Here is a 25,666-nt window from a genome sequence, read left to right on the forward strand (position 1 = left end):
GATCAGATTGGTATCTACTCACTACCCCTAGTGAGTATGCCACATCTGGTCATGTATATGTCATGGCGTACATGATAGATTCCACTGCTGAAGCATATGGAATCCTACCCATACGCTCTCTCTCTTGAGGTGTTGTCAGACAATCCCTTTTCGAGAGAGAAATTCCATGGCCTATCGGTAGATAGCTTTTCTTGGAATTCTCCATGCTGAACCTTTTCAGCATAGTATCAATGTACGTGGACTGGGATAAGCCAAGCAATCTTTTGGATCTATCCCTATAGATCCTCATCCCTAAGATGTAGGAAGCTTCTCCCAGATCCTTCATGGAGAACTGTGACGATAGCCAAATCTTTATTCCCTGTAATGCAGGGACATCATTCCCAATTAAGAGAATGTCATCCACATACAATACAAGAAATACTACTACTGGACCATTAGCCCACTTATAAATGCAGGGCTCTTCTCCATTCTTAACGAAGCCATACATTTTGATCGTCCTATCAAAACGTATGTTCCAACTCCGAGATGCCTGCTTAAGTCCATAAATGACCTTTGTAGCTTGCATACCTTAGACTCATCTGTGGATGTGAACCCTTCAGGTTGTATCATATACACCTCTTCGTCCAGCTCTCCATTTAGGAAAGCTGTCTTCACATCCATCTGCCAGATTTCATAGTCTAGATGGGCAGCTATCGCAAGCATAATCTGAATGGATTTGAGCATTGCCACTAGGAGAAAATATCTCGTCATAGTCTATACCATAATGTTGATGATATCCCTTGCCAACCAGACAGGCTTTATAGGTCTCCACCTTTTCGTCTGCGCCCCTCTTCCTCTTGAAGACCCACTTACACCCTATGGGTTTCACTCCTTCGGGTGAGTCAACCAATGTCCACACATCGTTGACCTTCATGGACTCCATTTCAGATTTCATGGCCTCTAGCCATTTCTCAAAGTCAGGTCTCTGCATTGCATCCATGTAGGTGATCGGATCCTCATCATTTTCATCAAGTTCGACAGGATCGCCATCTCGGACCAAGAAACCATAGTATCTATCCGGTTGATGTGGTACTCTACCAGACCGCCTTAAGGGTGCATAATCAATGGGCTCCGGATCTGATCTAATCAAATCCGGTTCAGGTTCAGTAACATGTGTCGGATTTTCCACCTGTCGAACTTCATCAAGTTCGACCTTAGAGGCAACAGTTCCTTCACTAAGGAACTCCTTTTCTAAAAAGATTGCCTTAAGGCTGACAAACACCTTTTGCTCATCAGCAAGGTAGAAATAATACCCTTTGGTCTCTTTTGGGTACCCTATAAAATTACACTTGTCAGACCTAGGTCCAAGCTTGTCTGTAATTAAATATTTAACATAAGCCGGACACCCCCAAACCCTAAGTGCGAGAGTACTGGCTTACGTCCTATCCATATCTCATATGGCGTTTTGACTACAGCTTACTCGAAACTCTATTTAGAAGGTAACAAGCCGATTCGAGCGCATATCCCCAGAGGAAGATCGACAGACCAGCAAACCCCATCATGGATCGAACCATGTCCAATAAGATCCGATTCCTCCTTTCAGACACACCATTATGTTGTGGTGTTCCAGGAGGAGTCCACTAAGAGAGAATCTCATTCTCCCTAGATACGTCAGAAATATTGGAAAGGTATTTACCTCCTCGATCAGATCGAAGAATTTTAATACACTTCCCAGTTTGTTTTTCTACCTCATTTCGGAATAGTTTGAATATTTCAAATGACTCCGACTTATGCTTCATTAAGTAGACATACCCATACCTTGATAGGTCATCTGTGAAGGTTATGAAGTAGAAATATCCACCTCTTGCACTTGAGCTCATAGGTTCACATACATCAGAATGTACCAGACCCAAGAGTTCACTGGCTCACTCACCTTTTTCAGTAAAAGTGACTTGGTCATCTTTCCAAGAAGACAAGACTCATAGGTTGGAAGTGATTCACAATCACCAAGTTCAAGAATTCCTTCTTGAGCCAACCTGTTTATCCTATTCTTATTGATATGACCTAGCCTACAGTGCCAAAGGTAGACTTCTGACACATTATCTATTCTAGGGCATTTACCGAAGTTTTGAACCACATTAACAGGCTGTGATAGTAAGTAAATTTATTATTTAATTATCCAACAAATATTGTAACACCATTCAAAATGATATTGAAATATTTTTTTTTATTAAAAAATCATAACCGTACATGGCCAAAAAGCCTACAGAAATAATATTTAATAAAAAGCTTGGACAATAGTGACATTCACTCAGAATTACATTACGAGAATTGATTACAAGACTCATGATTCCTAAAGCTAGAACTGGAACTTTGCTTCCATCTCCAACGTTCAGGAACCTCTCGCCTTCATCAAATCTCCTACTGACCTGCAGACCCTGCATCGAATTACAAATATGATAAGGGCTTCCGGTATCCAATACCCAGGCAGTAGTATCACAAATGAAAAAGTTGCAAGGAGTTATCATATAATTACCTTGCTTCTTCTTCGGCCTGTTCGGGATCCAGGGAGGCAATGTATTGAGGATAGTTCCTCTTCCAATGCCCCTGCTTCTTGCAAAAGAAGCACTCCACCTGGCTCTGGTTGGCTTGCGCTTCTTGGTCTGACCTTGTGCAACCTCCCAGCATGAGGCTGCACCTTCTTGTTCTTCTTCTTCTTGTTCTTCTTCCCCTTCCCAAAGGGTCGACGAGAGAAGAAGACCCTCCCACTACATTCACGACTCCTTATGGAGCTGGTGATCCTTCTCAAAGTTTTGCAGCAACCCCAACAACCCGTGGTAGTTTACTGTAGGCTTTGTCATTCGAAAATGAGTAAGGAATGGGAGGAAGGACTTGGGCAAGAAATTAAGGATCGCATCCTTACCGAGCTGCTCGTGCAGAGAAAAACCCAATTTGCTTAGGCACTCAATCATCTCGATCATGTATAGTACATGATCAGTGACTGAGGCCCCATCCCTCATCCGAGCATTGAAAAATGGCACTAGTTTTGTGCCTTTCAATGTCGTCAGGCATGCCAAAGGAGTCGTTCAACATTTGAAGCATCTCCTGTGGCTGGGCATTCTCAAACCTGTGGCTGAACTCGTCATTCATTGCTGCCAGCATAATACATCGGACGGTGGTGCGGTCATTGAGCCACTTCTGGTAAGTGTCTCGGATCGCCTTACTAGCGTTCGGAGCTGGCTCCTCAGGTGCTGGATCCGTTACTACATAAAGGATCCGCTCATGTCAAGGATGATTTTAATTTTTCGATACCAGCTATCGAAATTAGGTCCCATGAGCTTGTCATTATCTAATAATGACCGGAGCAACAGGGTAGTGGCCATAGCTGTATAAAGAAAAATCAGACCTCTATTAGTACATAAATTAATACTAAAGACTTGGACTTTAGTCTAAAGTTTTTCCCAATATTTTTACGAACTGGTAGCCTCAACCTCCAATTCGAGAAATTACTTTAATTCCTTAATGGGTACTAGAATCCACACAGACTACACACGAGCCCAACTTTGGTTGGTCAACCCATGTGCATCTATGGGTAGGTTCTTAACCAGTTGTTTCTCTAAACAACTTCTAGTAATTGATTTTGCCCCAGAACCTAATCAGTAGGCTTTGGCCTCCACTGAAAAGATCTGGTTAGGTCCAACCATTAACATGACTTAATTTGGCGAATCAGACTAATAAATGATCAGGCCCGACTTTGGCCGGCCAACCTAACCACCATCAGAAAGACTCAACCAAATTATCATATTATGAATGATAATTCCATTAGCCAATGAGCACTAGGCCTTTGGGCCTCCAATGATCATTGAACTAATGGACTCATTATCACTCACTTAATGGGAGGCATTGACTTAGTTATCATTATAACTTAATCATTTTAGGGACCTAATAATTTTTGAGAATTTTATTAAAGGATAGTAGAGAAGAAATTATCCAGCCAATTTCAATCCTCCCACTGACTTCACCAAGTCAGATTAAAAAAAAGATTTAATTAAAGCTGGCATTAGGAGCACCTAAATCAGTCACACTGATTTACCTAATGACATGGGTGAGCTCTAATCACCAAGTGATCTAATCAAAATCTAACTTACCAGATTGGCCAGGTAAGTGAGATCAGTGGTGGGGATTTGTCATTAACTCATCAATGATTGAATCAATGCGAGTAGCTCCCGCTTAAGAATCACTGGTCAAAACTGTCGAACTTACCTTAGACACCAACCGATTCATTAGTTTTAATTTTGATCAACTTAGTAAATAGGGCTCCATCGCGTAGCCATGAATTAAGTCCATCTTGGTCTAGTTAAAGATATGGACCCATTCAACTACAACTATTGAAGTTGAGTCTAGAGTATCCTTGACCTAATCTAATTCAACTTTTGATTAGATTTGACCAATTACTCTATTTAGTCCATTTCAACCAAATTTCAAATTTTGAATTTCCAATCTTTGAATTTTAAATTTTAAATTTTGAATTTCAAATTTCAAATTTTAAATTTGAGATTTCAACCAAATTTCAAATTTCAAATTTCCAATCTTTGAATTTTAAATTTTAAATTTTGAATTTTAAATTTTAAATTTTGAATTTTAAATTTTAAATTTTAAATTTTAAATAAATTTCAAAATTCAAATTTTAAATTTTAAAATTCAAATTTTAAAATTTAAATTTCAAATTTGAACTTATAGATTACACCTTAATCTACGCATGCATATGTATATCATATTCTAGAACTATACTCTGATACCATTTGAAGTGAAAATTCAATGCAGGGGCAAAATGATAATTTTAAAACTTTTTCAAAATTACTTTTTTATAGTGGAATTATTAATTAATCTCATTAATTAATACTAATTAACCCTACACTAGGATCTAAATATGATACAACAGCATACATTTAAATTTAAAATTCAAATTTGAAATAGTAAACTTTTTACTGTACTGTGTTCAGAACATATCACCTTTTGCGGATAGTCGATCATCGCAATCTGATCACCATCGGGGGGCTCTGATCATCACGTCACAGCCACACTAGTGTCTGACCTCTGCGGATCATCCACACGAAGCTCCCGTCTGATCGGTTCCTCATGAATGCTAGTTCGTGATTTCACCCTTTTGATGGCTGATGTTGATCGAACTCCTTCGATCGATGTGTGCCGACTCCTTGGATGCTCTGGATTATCTATACAGTTGGTTGAGAGGCTTATGGATCTCTCCCTAAAATTTGGTGGACTCACGACACTCGTGGCACACAAATCTCACTTCCCGAATCCTAGGTAGAAACCCTAGGGTACACACCAAAAATCCTGCGCCCAATTTTCTTTCTTTTCTTTCTTTTTTTCTCGTAAGGTTTTGGACCTTCACCTCATGCACAAGGCTTCCTCACGCCCCACTTTCTTTCTCAAAATTTTTCTACGCATGCCCCAGCTTCCTATCTCTTTTAAAACAGTTCAAAACGTGTCTTATCCGCGTGAGAGGATAAAGACAAGTGGTTACACATTTGAATTCAAATCAAATTTGAATTCAAACTAAAACCAACTCATCCCTATCCACTTGGGCATGAGAAGAGAAGGTGCGAGTCTGCTTTGTTCGTGGAAAGGTTTCACGAGAAACTCTTTCTCATGTGAGATGTGGGGCGCTAAAGTGGATAATGTCATGTATGCGCAAGAGATAAGTTATCCATTCAAATTCAAACACGCTTTAAATTTGAATGGCTAACTAATCATCTTTATCCAAATATTGGCGCACAAGAGTGGGTGTGAGAAGGGCTTTGCGTGAGAAAAAATTCATGAGAAGTTTCTTCTCGTGAATTCAAATGGGTGCAGAGATTTAAGGTGGTGCAGGGATTCAAATTCAAATGGTGGTTTGATCTTAATTGAACCAACCTAATCAAAATAGGTTAAGCACAATTAGACTAAATTAAACCCAACTTAATTAGGCTTAGACTCAATAAAATTCTAATCAAATTAGAAATTAACTAAGCCTAACCCCTGATCAAATCAGGGACTAAACCACCTTAGCGATTAGATCAACACTTAACCTAATCGGTCAATCCAAACTGAATCCAATTCAATTGGACTTGATCTAAAATAATTACTTAATCAAATTGAGTTAATTAGCGATCAAATCACTAATTAAACCTCTCATAAATATTGAGTCCAAATCCGATGGGCAATTAGGCATCAGAGACCATCGATATGAAACCCTGATCAAAGAGTTCAAATTTCAAATTCAAAATTTGAAATTCAAAATTTTGACCCCGGTATCCAAAATGTATGGAACTCATGATCAGAGAATCTTAATTCTCAATCATAGATCCCAGACACATAAGACTCATAATCAGCCATCAGATCAGAAAGGAACATCTAATGTGTGTGACCCCATAGGTTCGAACCTAAGCCGGTAGCACAGGAACCAATTCCTGTACTAATCGAAGTGACCATCTAGCAATGGTACCCGACGATCGGATAGGTCGAATAGTCACAATCACAACATTCAGAACCTACGTGAATATGGTTACCATATAATTCATCCCTTTTGACCCCTGTGTTTAGGATGACTCAGGGTTAAACTGTCAACCCTGATTAGATCATCCAAATCATGCTCAACTCAATCAGTCCTATGACTCCTCACTAGGACTACCCTGATCAAGGTTTTGCTAAATTGAAACACGACTGTACACAGCTCCTAAACTGGAGTGGTCAATCCCATCTTGACACACGCACCGACAAGTCAAGTACTTGACTACACTCAGCAGCCTTCCATCACTGAATTAGAAATTCAGGTAGTCCAGTGCCTAAGTGCAGTGAGTTGCTTGCAAGTCACCATGGCGGTCTCAGGTCGGAGGGACATTTATACCCATATCCCATCAGAGCAAATCTTGACAGCAGAAATAGCTCCGGAGTCGGTCACGTTCAGTGCAGATGTACCATTACATCTCATCTGTATGCCATACCAGTATCTCCACACTCCTTGGTTATGAGGATAACCAATCCATATGGCACACAATGACCTATGCTCGATAAACGTTGTCGTCCTTGGTAACAACGTATCATTTGGTCACGAACAGGTTTAAGGACTAAGCGACAAATCCTCCTTTGTCGAGTCTAAATAGTCCTAAGGACTTCACCACAACACAGGAGTTCATTAGAAGATGAAGCATTTGTGATGAAAAAAATATCAAAATAACTTTTATTTATTTATAATTCATGTACTAATACAAAAAGAGCACAACCGTCAACAGGCTGACGATTGGCTTTGGGATACTATTCCCAACAAAAGATCCATGGGAGGAGCCGGGATCGTGCTCCAACAGTTGGTATCAGAGCCACGGTGGTGAGGAAGTGGTTCCAAGCATGAGAAGTTGAAGATCCCAAGTGCTGAAAATTTTTAACAAGGTACCATCAAGATATATTCTACACTTCTTGATTTTATATTGCTTGTTTGGCTTTGATCCAGTCATGGGCAGCAACATGAAGGTCGATGTCGAGAAGTTTGATGGCAAGAAAAATTTTTCCATGTGGAAAATCCGGGTGGAGGATCTTCTGGTGCAAGCAGATCTGGATCAGGCTTTGGATGAGAAGCCTGAGGGAATGACAGATAGACAGTGGGCATCGTTGGAGAAGAAAGCATGCTCAGTGATTAGAGGATATTTGACGGATGCGGCGTCATATTCGGTGCTGGAAGAAAAGACCCCGAAGGTCCTTTGGTCGAAGTTGCACACTATGTATATGGAGAAGAATATGTGCAATAAGCTGATGCTGAAGAAGAGGTTGTACAGTCTTCGGATGCAGGCGGGATTTGATGTGATTGGCCACATTCAGAGGTTCGACCAGTTGTGCACGGAGTTGGTGAATATCGGGGTGAAGCTGGATTAGGAGGACAAGTCTCTATTGCTTCTATGTTCGCTCCCCGGATGATATGATTCTTTGGTGACTACATTGCTCTACGGCAAGGAGACTCTGGAGTATGAGAACATGGTCTCGATGCTGAGGTCGAATGAGCAGAGGGAAAAGTTGACCAGAGATCGGGCTCCCCAGGAGGGTTTGGCAGTAGGGGAGAGGACAGGTAGAGGCAAAGGCAGAAGCAAGTCTAGGGGGCGGTCCAAGTCCAGGAAGGGAAAGAAAGAGGTGAAATGCTTCAAGTGCAACGAGTTCGGGCACTTCAAACGAGAATGTCCACTATGGAAGAGCAAGAAGGGAGAAAGAAGTGGCTCAGAATCAGTGAGTGCAGTTGCTGGGCAGCAGGTGGAGGATGATCTTCTTGTAGTATCAGATGGTCACAGGCATTACACAGAGGAGTGGACACTAGACTCTGCGTGCTCACATCACTACACACCATACAGGTCTTGGTTTGCGACATACATCAAGACAGATGAGGGATCAGTGACTCTAGGCGACAATCATCCTTGCGAGGTGGCTGGGATAGGGACAGTCAGGGCAAGGATGTTTGATGGGATTGTGAGGACATTGACAAATGTAAAGCACATCCCGAAGCTGGAAAAGAATCTAGTGTCACTTGGCTATTTGGAGCGCAGTGGATACAGCTTCAGCAGTAGGGCTAGAAGTGGAGTACTGAACATCTCCAATGGAGCCATGGTAGTGATGAGAGGCAGGAGGTTGGACAATAACCTCTATCGCATGGAGGGATCTATGGTGACCGGAGAGTCTGATGCAGCAGCTGCAACACAGGACCAGGAGGGGACTTACAGGATGTGGCACTGCCGCCTAGGCCACATGGGTGATAGAGGGCTGAGGGAGTTGAGCAGGAGAGGACTCATCTCTGATCTGGAGGATGGTGCTGCAGGGGAGATCTGTGAGCCTTGCCAGATGGGAAAGCAGAGAAGAGTTCAGTTCACCATCAGTATAGTCCAGAGTGCTGCCCCTCTGGAGTTAGTACACACGGATGTGTGGGGACCAGCCCCAGTTTTAGCTAGGAATGGAGCCAGATACTTCATGACCCTGATTGATGATTTCTCAAGGAAGCTCTGGATTTACTTCATGAGAGAGAAGTCAGAGGTCTTCACCAAGTTTAGGATCTGGAGAGCTGAGGTGGAGAAGGAGCAGGGGAGGAGCGTGAAGTGTCTGAGGTCAGACAATGGTGGGGAGTACACCAGTAGAGAGTTTCAGGACTACTATAAGAAGTGTGGGATCAGGAGACACTTCTCAATTAGGGAGACTCCACAACAGAATGGGGTGTCTGAGAGGATGAACATAACGCTTTTGAAAAAGGCACGATGCATGAGGCTGCTGGCAGGGCTTCCAAAGGAGTTTTGGGTTGACACAGTTGACGCAGCGGGTTACTTGATCAATCGGTCACCTCACACCAGGTTGGATGGCAGGCTTCCAGAGGAGGTGTGGTCTGGGAGGGCAGTTGGACTGGGCTATCTATGGGTATTTGGGTGCACGGCCTATGTGCACATTGGAGCTGGTGAGCGGAGCAAGCTAGACGCCAGATCATGCAAGACGGTGTTTCTAGGCTATCCGCGAGGAGTGAAGGGATACAGGCTGTGGGATCCCTTGGAAAATAAGATCATCATTAGTCGAGATGTGACTTTTGATGAGGAGTCAGTCCTATGGAGGCGAGCAGGCATGGAGGAGCAGAAAGAGCAGGAGGAGGTCCAGCAGGGCACTGCTGGACAGCTTACCTCTTTGATTTTGCCTCTTGCAGGTACTACAGGAGGACATGACATTCAAGTGGAGAACCTACCTAAGGTGTCTCCACAGGTGGAGAGGACTCGGATGGATGATCGAGGTGGAGAGGTCCAGCAGGAGCGAGCTGGACCGAGGACTGATATCGGTGTTGCTCTACACAAGCCCCAGAGGACCATTAGGCAACCAGATCGATATGGCTTCGAGGAGACACTGTCATATGCCCTGGTGACAGTGAATGGAGACCCATATACGTATCAGGAGGCTATTGAGAGCCAGGACAGAGAGCAGTGGGTCCAGGCCTAGGGGACCAAGGCTAAGGCCAAGGTCCATCATTCATGAGGGCTTCATGGAGACTCTAGGGCTAGTTGGGCCCTAGGTTGAAAGGCTGTGGGCCTTTCGGGTACTTGAGGTCTAGGTTATGTGGGCCTCAAGGGACCAACTCTTTATGGGCCAGGTCTGGGCCCAGGATAAGTGAGATTAGGTCGAGTCATGGGTGTACATGGGCTTGGGTTAACCTAATCTCCCATAGAGTTGGTCAAGGGAGTTTTGGGTTTGGGTCACTTGACTCGGTGTTTATATATACATGTACTGTGTATAGGTTGATAAAGTCAAGAAAATAGACAACTCTTTCTCCCAAGTCTCTCTCTCTCTTCTCCCTCTCTCTCCAGCAATCTTCCAAGCACCAGAAGCAAGAAACCCTAGGGTTTCTTGCCGCCAGTCCATAAAAGGAAAGAAAGGAAGGGAGGCACTGGCCCCTTCACCCCTTGGCAGCCGCCAGCCATTTCTTCTCTCCCCTCTCTTGTAGGTGCTCAAACACCAGGTCCAGGACCTGAAATCTCTTGAGAAGAGGTTGGTACAAGTCTCTCTCAGATCTGGAGTTGATCTGAGGTTGTTTGAGGCACGGGTGAGATCTCCATCAACAGATCTACAAAAAGGCTGCAGCAGGACAGGTCTGCGAGGTCTGTCTCCATCTATCTTCTTCCCAATCTAGAACACCCCGATTCAAGATCTATGAATTGAAGGACCTCGGTCCAGATTTGATCTGGTTGGGTACTAGATCTTGGATTTTTTAGAGGTGGTTTCAAAGGCGTTCTTCATTTGGAACGAAAGGCTGACGAAGAAGACAGCAACCAGGCTGATTTCATCAAGGGCCTTGGATCGTGTCCAGAGGTCTCCAGATCTATTCGTTGCTGGTTTCGCTACACCAAAGGTCCGTGGGTGGAGCCGGGATCGTGCTCCAACACCCACATCCAGGCCTGTCAGGCATCAGACCCTTCAAGTGGATCCCGCGAGCCCACATGGCACTGCCTGTCTATAGTCTCAATTTTTTTTTTAGTACTACTCTCGTCCCAGCATGCTTAACTACGGAGTTCTGATGAGATCCGATGCATTAGTGCTGGTATGATCGCACCCATCACGATCTTTTTGAAATTCGTTGATATAACGTTGTGGCCGTTGCACGCCATCTGTAATCCACACACCGTCCTGGCTTGTTGGGTACCAGATCCTTCAAGTGGGCCCTGCAAGCCCGCACAGCACTGTCGGTCTCCAGACTCAATTTTTTTTTAGAGAGAATGTTACCTACGGCAGAAGAAAGAGATCTCCATAAAAATTATGAAAAAAGTCTTGAAATAAAAATAAAAAGGATGAAGATTAAAAGGAATGCAACACGAGGGCTTCCCTAGGGGTCACCCATCCCAGTACTACTCTCGTCCGAGCATGCTTGACTGCGAAGTTCTGATGGGATCCAGTGCATTAGTGCTGGTATGATCGCACCTATCACGATCTCTCCAAAATTCATAGATGTAACACAGCGGCCATTGCATGCCATTTGTAACCCTCCCACCATCCAGGCCTGTAGGGTACCGAACCCTTCAAGTGGGCCCACGAGCCCGCACGGCACTGTAGGTCTCCAAACTTAGTTTTTTTTAGAGAGAACGATTATCGTGGCAGAAGAAAGAGAGCTTCATAAAAATTATGAAAAAAAGTGTTGAAATAAAAATAAAAAGCATAAAAGTTTTGGAAAATTTTTTTGAAATAGAAATAAAATGGACGAAGATTAAAAGGAATGCATCACGAGGACTTTCCATGAGATCACCCATCCTAGTATAACTCTCGCCCAAGCACGCTTAACTTCGGAGTTCTGATGGGATCCGATGCATTATTGCTGGCATGATCACACACATCATGATTTCTTCAAAATTCTTAGATATAACGTAGCGGCCGTCACGCGCCATCAGTAACCCTCCCACATCCAGGCCTGGAGGGCACCAGACCCTTCAAGTGGATCCCGAGAGCCTGCACGGCACTGCCTGTCTCCATAAAAATTATGAAAAAATATTACCTGCAGCAGAAGAAAGAGATCCCCATAAAAATTATGGAAAAAAGTGTTGAATCAAAAGTAAAATAAGTAAAGAAAAATTTTGAAAAAAAGTGTTGAATTAAAAATAAAATAAGTAAAGATTAAAAAGGATGCAACACGAGTACTTCCCAAGGGATCACCCATCCTAGTACTACCCTCACCCAAGCATGCTTAACTGCAGAGTTCTTATGGAATCCAGTGCATTAGTGTTAGTATGATCGCACCCATCACTATCTCTTCAAAAATTGTTGATATAACGTTGCGGCCAATGCACGCCATCTGTAACCCTCCCACCGTCCTGGCCTGTTGGATATCGGATCCTTCAAGTGGGTCCCACAAGCCCGCACGACACTATCGGTCTCCAGACTCAATTTTTTTTTGAGAGAAAATATTACTTGCGGCAAAGAAAAGAGATCTCCACAAAAATTATGTAAAAATGTCTTGAAATAAAAATAAAAAGGATGTAGATTAAAAAGGATGGAACACGAGGACTTCCCAAGGGGTCTCCCATCCTAGTACCACTCTCGCCCAAGCATGCTTGACTGTGGAGTTCTGATGGGATCCGATGCATTAGTGTTGGTATGATCGCACCCATCATGATCTCTATGAAATTTGTTGATACTACGTAGCGGCCGTTGCACGCCATCTGTAACCTCCCACCGTCCAGGCCTGCAGGGTACCGGACACTTTAAGTGGGCCCGCGAGCCCGCATGGCATTGTAGGTCTCCAGAATCTATTTTTTTTAGAGAGAATGTTAACCGTGGTAGAAGAAAAAGATCTCCATAAAAATTATGAAAAAAAGTATTGAAATAAAAATAAAAAGGATGAAGATTAAAAGGGTGCAACATAAGGACTTTCCAGGGGGTCATCGAACCTAGTATTACTCTCGCCCAAGCACGCTTGACTGTGGTGTTCTGATGGGTTCCGATGCATTAGCGCTGGTATGATCGCACCCATCATGATTTCTTCAAAATTCATGGATATAATGTAGCGGCCATTGCACGTCATCTGTAACCCTCCCACCATCTAGGCCTACAGGGTACCGGACCCTTTAAGTGGGCCTGCGATTCCTCCCAACACTGTAGGTCTTCAGACTTAATTTTTTTTTAGAGAAAACGTTAACTACGGCTGAAGAAAGAGATCTCCATAAAAATTACAAAAAAAAATATTGAAATAAAAATAAAAAGTATAAAAATTACTTAAAAAAGTCTTGAAATAGAAACCAAAAAGACGAAGACTAAAAGGGATGCAAAACGAGGACTTCCTAGAGGGTCACCCATCCTAGTACTACTCTCGCCCAAACATGCTTAACTACGAAGTTCTGATGGGATCCGATGAATTAGTGCTGGCATGATCGCACCCATCATGATCTCTTCGAAATTCTTAGATATAACGTAGCGGCCGTCACATGCCATCAGTAACCCTCCCATATCCAGGCCTATAGGGCATCGGACCCTTCAAGTGGATCCCGCGAGCCCACACGACACTGCCTGTCTCTAGACTCAATTTATTTTTTAAGAGAAAATGTTACCTACGGTAGAAGAAAGAGATCCTCATAAAAATTATGGAAAATAGTGTTGAATTAAAAATAAAATAGATGAAGATTAAAAAGGATGCAACACGAGGACTTCCCAGGCGGTCATCCATCCTAGTACTACTCTTGCCCAAGCATGCCTAACTACGGAGTTCTGATGGGATCTGATGCATTAGTACTGGTATGATCACACCCATCATGATCTCTTTGAAATTCATTGATATAACATTATGGCCGTTGTACGCCATCTGTAACCCTTCCACCATTTTGGCCTATTGGGTACCGAACCCTCCAAATGGGTCCCACGAGCCCGCACAGCACTGCCTGTCTCCAGACTCAATTTTTTTTTTGAGAGAACACGTTAGCTGTGGCAGAAGAAAGAGATCTCCATAAGAATTATGTAAAAAAGTCTTGAAATAAAAATAAAAAGGATGAAGATTAAAAGGGATGCAACACGAGGACTTCCCAGGGGGTCACCCATCCTAGTACTACTCTTGCCTAAACACGCTTGACTGCGGAGTTTTGATGGGATCCGATGCATTAGTGCTGGGATGATCGCACCCATCAAGATCTCTTAAAAATTTATTGATATAATGTAGCAGCCATTGCACGCCATTTGTAACCCTCCCACCATCTAAACCTACAGGGTATCGGACCCTTCAAGTGGGCCCGTGAGCCCGCACGGCGCTGTAGGTCTCCAGACTCAATCTTTTTTTTAGAGAGAACGTTAATCATGATAGAAGAAAGAGATCTCCATAAAAATAGTGAAAAAAATATTGAAATAAAAATAAAAAGTATAAAAATTATGGAAAAAAGTCTTGAAATAGAAATAAAAAGGATGAAGATTAAAAGGGATGCAACACGAGGACATTTTTGGGGATCACCTATTATAGTACAACTCTCGCCCAAGCACGCTTAACTACGGAGCTCTGATGGGATCTGGTGCATTAACCATCCTGATCTCTTCAAAATTCTTAGATATAACGTAGCAGCCATTACATGCCACAGAAACCCCCCCACATCCAGGCCTGTCGAGCACTAGACCCTTCAAGTGAATCCCATAAGCCCGCATGGCACTGCCTGTCTATAGACTCAGTTTCTATTTTGTAAGAGAAAACATTACCGACGGCAGAAGAAAGAGATCCCCATAAAAATTGTAGAAAAAAATGTTGAATTAAAAATAAAATAGGCGAAGATTAAAAAGGATGCAACACGAGGACTTCCTAGGGGGTCACCCATCCTAGTACTACTCTCGCCCAAGCATGCCTAACTGCGTAGTTCTGATGGGATCTGGTGCATTAGTGCTGGTATGATCACTAACATCACATCTCTTTAAAATTTGTTGATATAACATTGCGGCCATTGCACGCCATCTGTAACCCTCCCACCATCCTGATCTGTTGGGTATCAAACCCTTCAAGTGGGTCCCACGAGCCAACACGGTACTGTTGGTCTCCAGACTCAATTTTTTTTGAGAGAAAACATTACCTGTGAAAAAAGAAAGAGATCTCCATAAAAATTATGAAAAAAAGACTCGAAATAAAAATAAAAAGGATGAAGATTAAATGGGGTGCAACACGAGGACTTCCTAAGGGGTCATCCATCCCAGTACTACACTCGCCCAAACACGTTTGACTGTGGAGTTTCGATGAAATCCGATGCATTAGTGCTGGTATGATCGCACCCATCATGATCTCTTCGAAATTCATGGATATAACATAGCGACCGTTGCACGCCATCTGTAACCCTCGCACCAACCAGGCCTGTCGGGTACCGGACCTTTCAAGTGGGCCCGCGAGCCTGCACAGCGCTGTAGGTCTCTAGACTCAATTTTTTTTTAGAGAGAATGTTAACCATGGCAGAAGAAAGAGATCTCCATAAAAATTATGAAAAAAGTGTTGAAATAAAAATAAAAAGCTTAAAAATTATGAAAAAAGTTTTGAAATAGAAATAAAAAGAACGAAAATTAAAAGAAATGCAACACTAGGACATCATAAGGGCTTACCCATCCCAATATTACTCTAGCCCAAGCACGCTTAACAATGGAGTTCTGATGGGATCTGGTGCATTAGTGCTGGCATGATCGCACCCATCATGATCTCTTCAAAATTCTTAGATATAACGTAGCGGCTGTCGCACGCCATCAGTAACCCTCCCACGTCGAGGCCTGTAGGGCACTAGACCCTTCAAGTGGATCCTGCGACACCGCACGGCACTGCCAGTCTCCAGACTCAATTTTCTTTTTTTAAGAGAAAACGTTACCTATAGCAGAAGAAAGAAATTTCCATAAAAATTATGAAAAAAAGTGTTGAATTAAAAATAAAATAGGTGAAGATTAAAAAGGATGCAACACGAGGACTTCCCAGGGGGTCATCCATTTTAGTACTACTCTCGCCCAAGCACGTTTAACTGCAGTGTTCTGATGGGATCCGATATTTTAGTGCTAGTATGATTGCACCCATCATGTTTTCTTCAAAATTCATTGACACAATGTTGCGGTCGTTGCACGCCATCTGTAACCCTCCGACCATCCTGGCCTGTTGGGTACCGAACCCTTTATGTGGGTCCCATGAGGCCGCATGGCACTGTCGGTCTTCAGGCTCCATTTTTTTTTGAGAGAAAACCTTACCAACGGCAGAAGAAAGAGATCTCCATAAAAATTATGAAAAAAAATCTTAAAATAAAGATAAAGAAAATAAAGATTAAAAGGGGTGCAACACGAAGACTTCTCAAGGGGTCACCCATCCTAGTACTACTCTCGCCCAAGCACGTTTGACTGCGGAGTTCTGATGGGTTTCGATGTGTTAGTGCTAGCATGATCGCACCGACCACAATCTCTTCGAAATTTGTGGATATAACGTAGTGGTTGTTGCACGCCATCAGTAACCCTCCCACGTCCAGGCCTGTAGGGCACCGAACCCTTTAAGTGGATCCTGCGAGACCGCACGGCACTGCCTGTCTCCAGACTCAGTTTTCTTTTTTTAAGAGAAAACGTTACCTATAGCAGAAGAAAGAAATCCCCATAAAAATTATGGAAAAAAGTGTTGAATTAAAAATAAAATAGGCGAAGATTAAAAAGGATGCAACACGAGGACTTCCCAGGGGGTCATCCATTTTAGTACTACTCTCGCCCAAGCACGTTTAACTACAGTGTTCTGATGGGATCTGATATTTTAGTGCTGGTATGATTGCACCCATCATGTTTTCTTCGAAATTTATTGACACAATGTTGCGGTCGTTGCATGCCATCTGTAACCCTCTGACCATCCTGGCCTGTTGGGTACCGAACCCTTTATGTGGGTCCCACGAGGCCGCATGGCACTGTCAGTCTTCAGGCTCCATTTTTTTTTGAGAGAAAACCTTACCAACGGCAGAAGAAAGAGATCTCCATAAAAATTATGAAAAAAAATCTTAAAATAAAGATAAAAAAAATGAAGATTAAAAGGGGTGCAACACGAAGACTTCCCAAGGGGTCACCCATCCTAGTACTACTCTCGCCCAAGCATGCTTGACTGCGGAGTTCTGATGGGTTCCGATGTGTTAGTGCTGGCATGATCGCACCGACCACAATCTCTTCGAAATTCATGGATATAACGTAGCGGCCATTGCACGCCATCTGTAACCCTCCCACCGTCCAGGCCTGTGAGCTCGCACGGCACTGTAGGTCTCCAGACTCAATTTTTTTTTAGAGAGAACGTTAACCACGGTAGAAGAAAGAGATCTTCATAAAAATTATGAAAAAAATATTGAAATAAAAATAAAAAGCATAAAAATTATAGAAAAAAGTCTTGAAATAGAAATAAAAAAGATAAAGATTAAAAAGGATGCAACAAAAAGACTTCCCAAGGGGTCACCCATCCAATACTACTCTAGCTCTAGCACGCTTAACTACGGAGTTCTAATGAAATCCTATGCATTAGTGCTGGGATGATTGTGCCCACAATAATCTCTTCGAAATTCTTAGATATAACGTAGCAGCCGTCGCATGCTATCTGTAACCCTCCTACATCTAGGCCTGTAGGACACCGAACCCTTCAAGTGGATCCCACGAGCCCACACGGCACTGTCTGTCTCCAGACTCAATTTTTTTTAAGAGAAAATGTTACCTGTGGTAGAAAAAAGAGATCCCCATAAAAATTATGAAAAAAATTATTGAATAAAAAATAAAATAGATGAAGATTAAAAAGAATGCAACACGAGGACTTCCCAGGCGGTCACCCATCTTAGTACTACTCTCGCCCAAGCATGCCTAACTACGAAGTTCTGATGGGATCTGATGCATTAGTGCTGGTATGATCGCACCCATAATTATCTCTTCAAATTTCGTTGATATAACATTGCAGCCATTGCACGCCATCTGTAACCCTCCCACTGTCCTGGCCTATTGGGTATCAGACTCTTCAAGTGGGTCCCGCGAGCCCGCACGGCACTGTCGGTCTCCAGACTCAATTTTTTTTTAGAAAAAATGTTACCTGCGGTAGAAAAAAGAGATCTCCATAAAAAATATGTAAAAAAACCATGAAATAAAAATAAAAAAGATGAAGATTAAAAGGGGTGCAACTTGTGGACTTCCCAGGGGGTCACCCATCCCAGTACTACTTTCGTCCAAGCACGCTTAACTACAGAGTTCTGATGGGATCCGGTGCATTAGTGCTGGTATGATCGCACCCATCTCAAACTCTTCGAAATTCATGGATAAAACGTAGCGGCCGTTGCATGCCATCTGTAACCCTCCCACTGTCCTGGCCTGTTGGGTACTAGACTCTTCAAGTGTTGGGAATAGTGTCCCAAAGTCAATCGTCAGCCTGTTGACGGTTGTGCTCATTTTTGTATTTATACATGAATTATGAATTAATAAAAATTATTTTGACATTTTTCATCACAAAATGCTTCATCTTCTAATGAACTCCTATGTTGTGGTGAAGTCCTTAGGACTATTTAGACTCGACAAAAGAGGATTTGTCGTTTAGTCCTTAAATCTATTCGCGACCAAATGATACGTTGTTACCAAGGACGACAACATTTATCAAGCATAGGTCGTTGTGTGCCATATAGGTTGGTTGTCCGCTTAACCAATGAGTGTGGAGACACTGATATGGCATACAGGTGAGATGTAAGGGTACATCTGTACTGAACGTGACCGACTCCAGAGCTATTTCTGCTGTCAAGATTTACTCCGATGGAATATGGGTATAAATATTCCTCCGACCTGAGACCGCCATGGCGACTTGCAAGCAACTCACTGCACTTAGGCACTGGGCTACCTGAATTTTAAATTCAGTGACGGAAGGCTGCTAGGTGTAGTCAAGTACTTGACTTGTCAGTGCGTGTCAAGATGGGATTAACCACTCCAGTTTAGGAGCTGTGTACAGTCGTGTTTCAATTTAGCAAAACCTTGGCCAGGGTAGTCCTTGTGAGGAGTCACAGGACTGTTTGAGTTGAGCACGATTTGGATGATCTGATCAGGGTTGACCGTTTAACCCTGAGTCATCCTAAACACAGGTATCAAAAGGATGAATTATACACTAACCATATTCATGTAGGTTCTGAGTGTTGCGATTGTGACTATTCGACCTATCCGGACGTCGGGTACCATTGCTAGATGGTCACTTCGATTAGTACAGGAATTGGTTCTTGTACTACCGGCTTAGGTTCGAACCTGCGGGGTCACACACATTAGAGGTTCCTATCTGATATGGTGGCTGGTGTAGAATCCTACATGTTTGGGACTCAGTGATCGAGAATCAGGATTCTCTGATCATGAGTTCCACACATTATGGGTACCGAGGTCAAGAGTCCCACTGGTTGGGACTTTTCGATCAGGATTACATATCGATGAATTCTGATGCCCGATTGCCCATCAGATTTGGACTCAGTAGTTATGAGAGGTTTAATTAGTGATTTGATTGCTAATTAACTCACTTTGATTGAGTAATTATTTTTGGGTCAAGTCCAATTGAATTGGATTCAGTTGGGTTTGACCCGATTAGGTTAAGAGTTGACCTAATCATCAAGATGGTTTGGTCCCTGATTTGATCAGGGATTGGGCTTAGTCAATTCCTGATTTGATTAAGATTTTATTGAGCCTAATTAAGCCTAATTAAGTTGAGTTTAAATTAGTCTAATTGGATCTAACTTATTTGGTTCAATTAGGTTGGTTTAAATAATTAAACCACCTTGACCCAATCTCCATGCGCCACCTCACTTCCATTGCACCCATTTGAATTCATGAGAAGGAACTTCTCATGAATTTTTTTTCTCATGCCAAGCCCTCTCCATGCCCCACTTTAATGTGCCAAATGAATGGATAAGGATGATTGGTTGGCCATTCAAATTCAAAATAAAGTTTGAATTTGAATGGGCAATCAATCTTTGCACCTTATCCCTTTTTTTAAGCCCCATTTATTACATAAGAAAAGGTTTCTCATGAAATCACTCCATGCACAATTTAAGCCATGCCTCACACCTTTAGTGGATAAGGGATGAGTTGGTGTCCATTTGAATTCAAAATTTGATTTGAATTCAAATATGCAATTACTCATCTTTATCCTTTCTTTTGGATAAGACGTTTGACGTTGTTATAAAAAAAGGAGAAGAGTGGGGAGTGAAAAAAGAAGTTTTTTTTTTGGAAAAAAATTTTGGGGCATGAGAAGTCTTGTGCGTGAGAAGGAAGTCCATATCCTTCTAAGAGAAAAAGAAAGAAAAGAAAGAAAAGTGGGTGCAAGGTTTCCGGTGAGTTCCCTAGAGTTTTAGCCTGGGGTTCGGGAAGTGAGAAAATGAGCTACGAGTGTCGTGAGCCCACAAAATCTCTGAGAGATCTTCAACATCCTCTCAAGCATGTCTGTTGATGATCCAGAGCATCCAAAGAATCGATAGACATCGATCGAAGAAGTTCGATCAGCATCGGCCGTCAAAAGGGCTCTATAATGAGCTAGCACTCGTGAAGAGTCGATCAGACCGGGAGCTTCGTGTGGACGATCGGTAGAGGCCAGACACGCTGTGTGGCTATGTCGCGATGATCAGACTCTCCCGACAGTGATCAGATTGTGGCGATCTACTATCCGTCAAAAGGTATTGTGTTCTGAATACATTACAGTAAAGTGTTTACTGTTCGAATTTGAACTTCAAATTTAAATGCATGCATGCTATATATCATATTTAGATCCTAGTGTAGGGTAAATTTATATTAATTAATTAGATTAATTAATATTTTTCTACTGTAAAATCATAATTTTGAAAAAGTTTTAAAATTACCATTTTACCCCTGCACTGAATTTCCCCACATCAAGTGGGTCCTGCAAGCCCACACGGCACTGCCTGTCTCCAGACTCAGTTTTTTTTATGATAAAATATTACCTGCGGCAGAAGAAAGAGATCTCCATAAAAATTATGAAAAAAATATTGAAATAAAAATAAAAATGATGAAGATTAAAAGGGTGCAACACGAGGACCTTCCAGGGGGTCACCCATCTTAGTACTACTCTCACCCAAGCACGCTTGACTGTGGAGTTCTGATGAGTTCCGATGCATTAGTGCTGGTATGATCGCACCCATCATGATTTTTTTGAAATTCATGGATATAACGTAGCGGCCGTTGCACGCCATCTGTAACCCTCCCACCGTCCAGTCCTGCAGGGTATCGGACCCTTCAAGTGGGCCTGCGAGCCCACACGACACTGTAGGTCTCCAGACTCAGTTTTTTTTTTTAGAGAGAACGTTAACTGCGGCACGGCAGAAGAAAGAGATCTCCATAAAAATTATGGAAAAAAGTGTTGAAATAAAAATAAAAAGCATAAAAATTACAGAAAAAAGTTTTGAAATAGAAACCAAAAATATGAAGATTAAAAGGGATGCAACATGAGGACTTCCCAGGGGGTCATCCATCCTAGTACTACTCTCGCCCAAGCATTCTTAGCTTCGGAGTTCTAATGGGATCCGATGCATTAGGGCTGGCATGATCTCACCCATCATGATCTCTTCGAAATTCTTAGATATAACGTAGCGGCCAATGCATGCCATCAATAACCCTCCCACATCCAGGCCTGTAGGGCACCGGTCCCTTCAAGTGGATCCCGCAAGCCCGCACGGCACTGCTTGTCTCTAGACTCAATTTTTTTTTTAAGAGAAAATGTTACCTATGGCAGAAGAAAGAGATCCCCATAAAAATTATGAAAAAAAAATATTGAATTAAAAATAAAATATATGAAGATTAAAAAGGATGCAACACGAGGATTTTCTAGGTGGTCACCCATCCTAGTACTACTCTCACCCAAGCACACCTAACTACGGAGTTTTGATGAGATCTGATGCATTAGTGCTGGTATGATCGCACCCATCATGATCTCTTCAAAATTCATTGATGCAAATTTGCGACCATTGCACGCCATCTGTAACCCTTCCACCGTTCTGGCCTGTTAGAAATCAGACCCTTCAAGTGGGTCCCACAAGCCCGCACGGCACTGCCTATCTCCTGACTCAGTTTTTTTTTGAGAGAAAATGCTACCTGCAATAGAAGAAAGAGATCTCCTTAAAAATTATGTAAAAAACCTTTGAAATAAAAATAAAAAGGATGAAGATTAAAAAGGGTGCAACACGAGGACTAAAAATTATGTAAAAAATCTTTGAAATAAAAATAAAAAGGACAATGATTAAAGGGGGTGCAACATGAGGACTTCCCAGGGGGTCATCCATCCCATACTACTCTCGCCCAAGCACGCATGACTGCGGAGTTCTGATGGGATCTGATGCATTAGTGCTGGTATGATCGCACCCATCATGATCTCTTCAAAATTCATGGATATAACATAGCGGCCGTTGCTCGCCATCTGTAACCCTCCCACCGTCCAGGCTTGCAGGGTACCGGCCCCTTCAAGTGGGCTCGCGAGCCCACACGGCAATGTAGGTCTCCAGATGTAGGAACCAGATCTAGGGTTTCAGGGCTAGATCTTGAAACTTTTTCAAGATCATGTAGCGGAAGATTAAAATAAATTAAAATCTATTTTTATAAAATTAGAGAATCTCTAGATCTAAGATCCTATTACATGATTATTACATGGCATTAAATCAGAAATTAAAACATATAGAGAATGAACTACATGTTGATCATATCAATATGTTTCTATGCTACATCTAATGTATGTAATAAACAATAGATCAGATCTATTACCTTGCAAGTTAGATGTTCTAACCTTACTGATTCAGGCTTGAGGATGATGTTGCGAGCCACACATGCATCCGGCCTCTAGGAGTCATCCACACGAGCCCACGAATCTCGATCAGAAGTCTTGCTCTAGGAAATCAGCACAGTATGCTAGTACTGCGCTGATCCTTCTTCGATGGTTAATCAGGTGCCTCCTTCTTGATTTGGACTATTCTAGAGATGAAAAATAGGAGGAGGAGCTTCAGATCTGAGACGCTCTCAGAAAACTCAAGATGGAGGAAGGGAAGAGATGAACACAACAACCCTAGAAGAAGACCCTCTTCTTCTTCTCTTTGCTCTCTCTAGACACCCTATCTTGTGTCTATTATATCTCCATACCCCAACCTTCTCTCTCTCTAATTTTTGGATGCCCCAAAGGTCCCTCTTTTATCTAGTTTTTACAAAAATTTTATGAAAAAATTCATTTTATACAGAGAGATATGATAGAGTCCTTGTCTAGGTCAAATACCTAGTCAAGGTTTATCCAAACATGGCAAGATAAGGGGCACCCAACTCTTGGGTGCCCCCTCCTTCTTTTTGTGCATGGACCAACAGCAAAGGATTCCTATCAAGTTCCATAAAAGCCACAAAAATCTTAGAAAAAATCTGGGTAAAATTGATGCAAAAAGGAAAGAGTTTTGGATTTCTAAAACTCTATTTCATAGAATTTGAAATCCAAACTTATTCCTACTTTGATTTGATCCGCAACCATCTTCCATGTAAGAAAGAAGAGAGGAAACCTTTTGGGTGTGGTGAAGACCTGGGAGAGGATTTTTGTCGCACAAAATAAGAGGGAATTGGTGTGGAATAAGAGAGAGGGCGTGGGGGGCTTATGTGGTGCAAGGTAGAATCCTAGTCTTACTAGGATTCTATCTTATGACTTGTTTTAATTTGGTTTCTCAAACCAAATCAAACTAAAATTAGATCAATCCAATTAAAATAGGTCTTAACCTAATTAAAAATCTAATTTAATCAGATTAAATTAGATTTAAATCTATTTTAATTTTTTAATCAAATTAGAAATTAGGTTGACTCAAGTCCTAATTGAACAAGGACTAGTTTTTTCTTGCACTTGGCCTATCCAATAAACCAATTGGACTTGATCTAATCAAGCTCAAACTAAATCTAATTAAATTATATTAAATTAGACTTAATCTCAGTCCATTGGCTTAATCAAATTAAGCCAATTAGCAATCGAATTGCTAATCGATCCTCCTGCAACACTTGCACTAGGTTAAATGTCAATCGTATTGATTGTTTAACCCTAGAATGATTCTTAATCGTTGATCAACCATCCGATCGGATCATGAACTCTAATATGTGTGACCTTATAGGTCCGAACCTAAGTTAGTAGTGTAAAAATAAATTTCTGTATCAATCGAAGTGACCATCTAGCAATGGTACCCGACAGCCGGATAGGTCGAATGTGTAGAACAACATCCTTAGAACCTATGCGGATATAGTTTCCATATAATTCATCCTCTTGACGAAAATGATCATAGGACACCTCAGAGTTCAACTATCAACTCGGATCAGGTTGTCCACATTGTATTTTAAAATATCAAATCCATCTGATGGATTATCCTGGCCAAGATTTTGCTAAATTGAAATACAGCGACTTATTCTTCTCCAACTCTTAGAGTGGTCAATCCCATCTCGATCACACTCTGACTTCGCAAGTACTTGACTATGCCCAGAAGCCTTCTGTCACTGAATTAGAAATTCAGTTAGTCCAGTACCAAAGCACAGTGAGTTGCTTGCAAGTCACTGAGGCGATCTCAGGTCTAAGGGACACTTATACCTATATCCCATTAGAGACATTCTCGACAGCAGAATGCTCTGGAGTTGGTCACGTTCTATGATGATGTACCCTTACATCTCATCTGTATGCTATACCAGTATCTCCACACTCCTTGGTTAAGAGGACAACTAACCCATATGACCTACAGCAACCTATACTCGATAGAAGCTGTCATCCTTATTAATAGCCTATCATTTGGTCGTGAATAATTTTAAGGACTAATCGATAAATCTTCTCCTTATTGAACTTAAATAGTCCTAAGGACTTCATCATAACAACAGAGTTCGTTAAAAGATGAAAACTTATGATGAAAATACCAAAAATATATTTTATTTATTAACAAATCAATTACAATACTTTGTTGTTCAACCGTCAACAGCTTGATGATTGACTTTTGGGACATATTTCCCAATAACTCCCACTTGTCCTAAAGCACTCGATACAGTATCTAATACCCATCTTCGACTTGTGGTTGTTGAACTCCTTTATCGCCAGGGCTTTAGTGAAGGGGTCGGCCAGGTTCTCCTTTCCATCAATTTTCTGAAGGTCGACGTCACCTCGATCCATGATCTCCCGGACTAGGTGGAAGCGGCACAAAATGTGCTTCGTCCGCTGGTGTGCTTTGGATTCTTTCGCCTGAGCTATGGCACCAGTGCTGTTGCAGTAGAGCCGGACTGGACCATCGAGGGAGGGTGCTACTCCGAGCTCGGTGATGAATTTTCTCAGCCACACAGCTTCCTTCACGGCATCCGATGCTGTGATGTACTCTACCTCATAAATAGAGTCTGTCATAGTATGCTGCTTAGAACTCTTCCAGCAGTTGACTCCACCATTCAGAGTAAAGATATAACCCAATATGCTTCTGCTGTCATCGTGGTCAGATTGAAAGCTGGAGTCTGTGAACCCCACAAGTTTCAGATCTGACTCGCCATAAACCAACCATTGGTCTTTAGTATTTCTTAAATACTTAAGGATGGCTTTAACCACTTTTCAATGATTTTCTCTAGGGTCAGATTGGTATCTACTCACTACTCCTAATGAGTATACCACATCTGGCCTTGTACATATCATGGCATACATGATAGA

At 42.1% G+C, this 25,666-nt stretch overlaps 10 non-coding genes and 11 pseudogenes across 10 annotated transcripts; all 21 read right to left on the minus strand.

Moving 5' to 3' along the window:
* Positions 1–11,343: 11,343 nt before the first annotated feature.
* LOC114913482 (5S ribosomal RNA) lies at positions 11,344–11,462 on the minus strand. Its single transcript, XR_003799461.1, has one exon. It is a non-coding gene; the product is annotated as a 5S ribosomal RNA (ribosomal RNA).
* Positions 11,463–11,749: 287 nt separating this feature from the next.
* On the minus strand, positions 11,750–11,868 carry LOC114913458 (5S ribosomal RNA; annotated as a pseudogene).
* A 285-nt stretch (positions 11,869–12,153) lies between these two features.
* LOC114913465 (5S ribosomal RNA) lies at positions 12,154–12,272 on the minus strand (annotated as a pseudogene).
* Positions 12,273–12,520: 248 nt separating this feature from the next.
* On the minus strand, positions 12,521–12,639 carry LOC114913457 (5S ribosomal RNA; annotated as a pseudogene).
* A 243-nt stretch (positions 12,640–12,882) lies between these two features.
* On the minus strand, positions 12,883–13,001 carry LOC114913481 (5S ribosomal RNA; annotated as a pseudogene).
* A 288-nt stretch (positions 13,002–13,289) lies between these two features.
* Positions 13,290–13,408, minus strand: LOC114913444 (5S ribosomal RNA). Its single transcript, XR_003799452.1, has one exon. It is a non-coding gene; the product is annotated as a 5S ribosomal RNA (ribosomal RNA).
* A 248-nt stretch (positions 13,409–13,656) lies between these two features.
* On the minus strand, positions 13,657–13,775 carry LOC114913450 (5S ribosomal RNA). Its single transcript, XR_003799457.1, has one exon. It is a non-coding gene; the product is annotated as a 5S ribosomal RNA (ribosomal RNA).
* A 249-nt stretch (positions 13,776–14,024) lies between these two features.
* LOC114913445 (5S ribosomal RNA) lies at positions 14,025–14,143 on the minus strand. The gene has a single exon (XR_003799453.1). It is a non-coding gene; the product is annotated as a 5S ribosomal RNA (ribosomal RNA).
* Positions 14,144–14,782: 639 nt separating this feature from the next.
* On the minus strand, positions 14,783–14,901 carry LOC114913455 (5S ribosomal RNA; annotated as a pseudogene).
* Positions 14,902–15,147: 246 nt separating this feature from the next.
* Positions 15,148–15,266, minus strand: LOC114913452 (5S ribosomal RNA; annotated as a pseudogene).
* Positions 15,267–15,552: 286 nt separating this feature from the next.
* Positions 15,553–15,671, minus strand: LOC114913478 (5S ribosomal RNA; annotated as a pseudogene).
* Positions 15,672–15,921: 250 nt separating this feature from the next.
* On the minus strand, positions 15,922–16,040 carry LOC114913441 (5S ribosomal RNA). Its single transcript, XR_003799449.1, has one exon. It is a non-coding gene; the product is annotated as a 5S ribosomal RNA (ribosomal RNA).
* A 248-nt stretch (positions 16,041–16,288) lies between these two features.
* Positions 16,289–16,407, minus strand: LOC114913456 (5S ribosomal RNA; annotated as a pseudogene).
* Positions 16,408–16,657: 250 nt separating this feature from the next.
* Positions 16,658–16,776, minus strand: LOC114913439 (5S ribosomal RNA). Its single transcript, XR_003799447.1, has one exon. It is a non-coding gene; the product is annotated as a 5S ribosomal RNA (ribosomal RNA).
* Positions 16,777–17,024: 248 nt separating this feature from the next.
* Positions 17,025–17,143, minus strand: LOC114913473 (5S ribosomal RNA). The gene has a single exon (XR_003799460.1). It is a non-coding gene; the product is annotated as a 5S ribosomal RNA (ribosomal RNA).
* Positions 17,144–17,765: 622 nt separating this feature from the next.
* LOC114913462 (5S ribosomal RNA) lies at positions 17,766–17,884 on the minus strand. Its single transcript, XR_003799459.1, has one exon. It is a non-coding gene; the product is annotated as a 5S ribosomal RNA (ribosomal RNA).
* Positions 17,885–18,131: 247 nt separating this feature from the next.
* Positions 18,132–18,250, minus strand: LOC140854931 (5S ribosomal RNA). The gene has a single exon (XR_012138025.1). It is a non-coding gene; the product is annotated as a 5S ribosomal RNA (ribosomal RNA).
* Positions 18,251–21,013: 2,763 nt separating this feature from the next.
* On the minus strand, positions 21,014–21,132 carry LOC114913440 (5S ribosomal RNA). Its single transcript, XR_003799448.1, has one exon. It is a non-coding gene; the product is annotated as a 5S ribosomal RNA (ribosomal RNA).
* A 295-nt stretch (positions 21,133–21,427) lies between these two features.
* On the minus strand, positions 21,428–21,546 carry LOC140855016 (5S ribosomal RNA; annotated as a pseudogene).
* Positions 21,547–21,795: 249 nt separating this feature from the next.
* LOC114913466 (5S ribosomal RNA) lies at positions 21,796–21,914 on the minus strand (annotated as a pseudogene).
* A 320-nt stretch (positions 21,915–22,234) lies between these two features.
* On the minus strand, positions 22,235–22,352 carry LOC114913467 (5S ribosomal RNA; annotated as a pseudogene).
* Positions 22,353–25,666: the final 3,314 nt, after the last annotated feature.

This window comes from Elaeis guineensis, chromosome 1, assembly GCF_000442705.2.
Source record: "Elaeis guineensis isolate ETL-2024a chromosome 1, EG11, whole genome shotgun sequence".
Classification (NCBI taxonomy): domain Eukaryota; kingdom Viridiplantae; phylum Streptophyta; class Magnoliopsida; order Arecales; family Arecaceae; genus Elaeis; species Elaeis guineensis.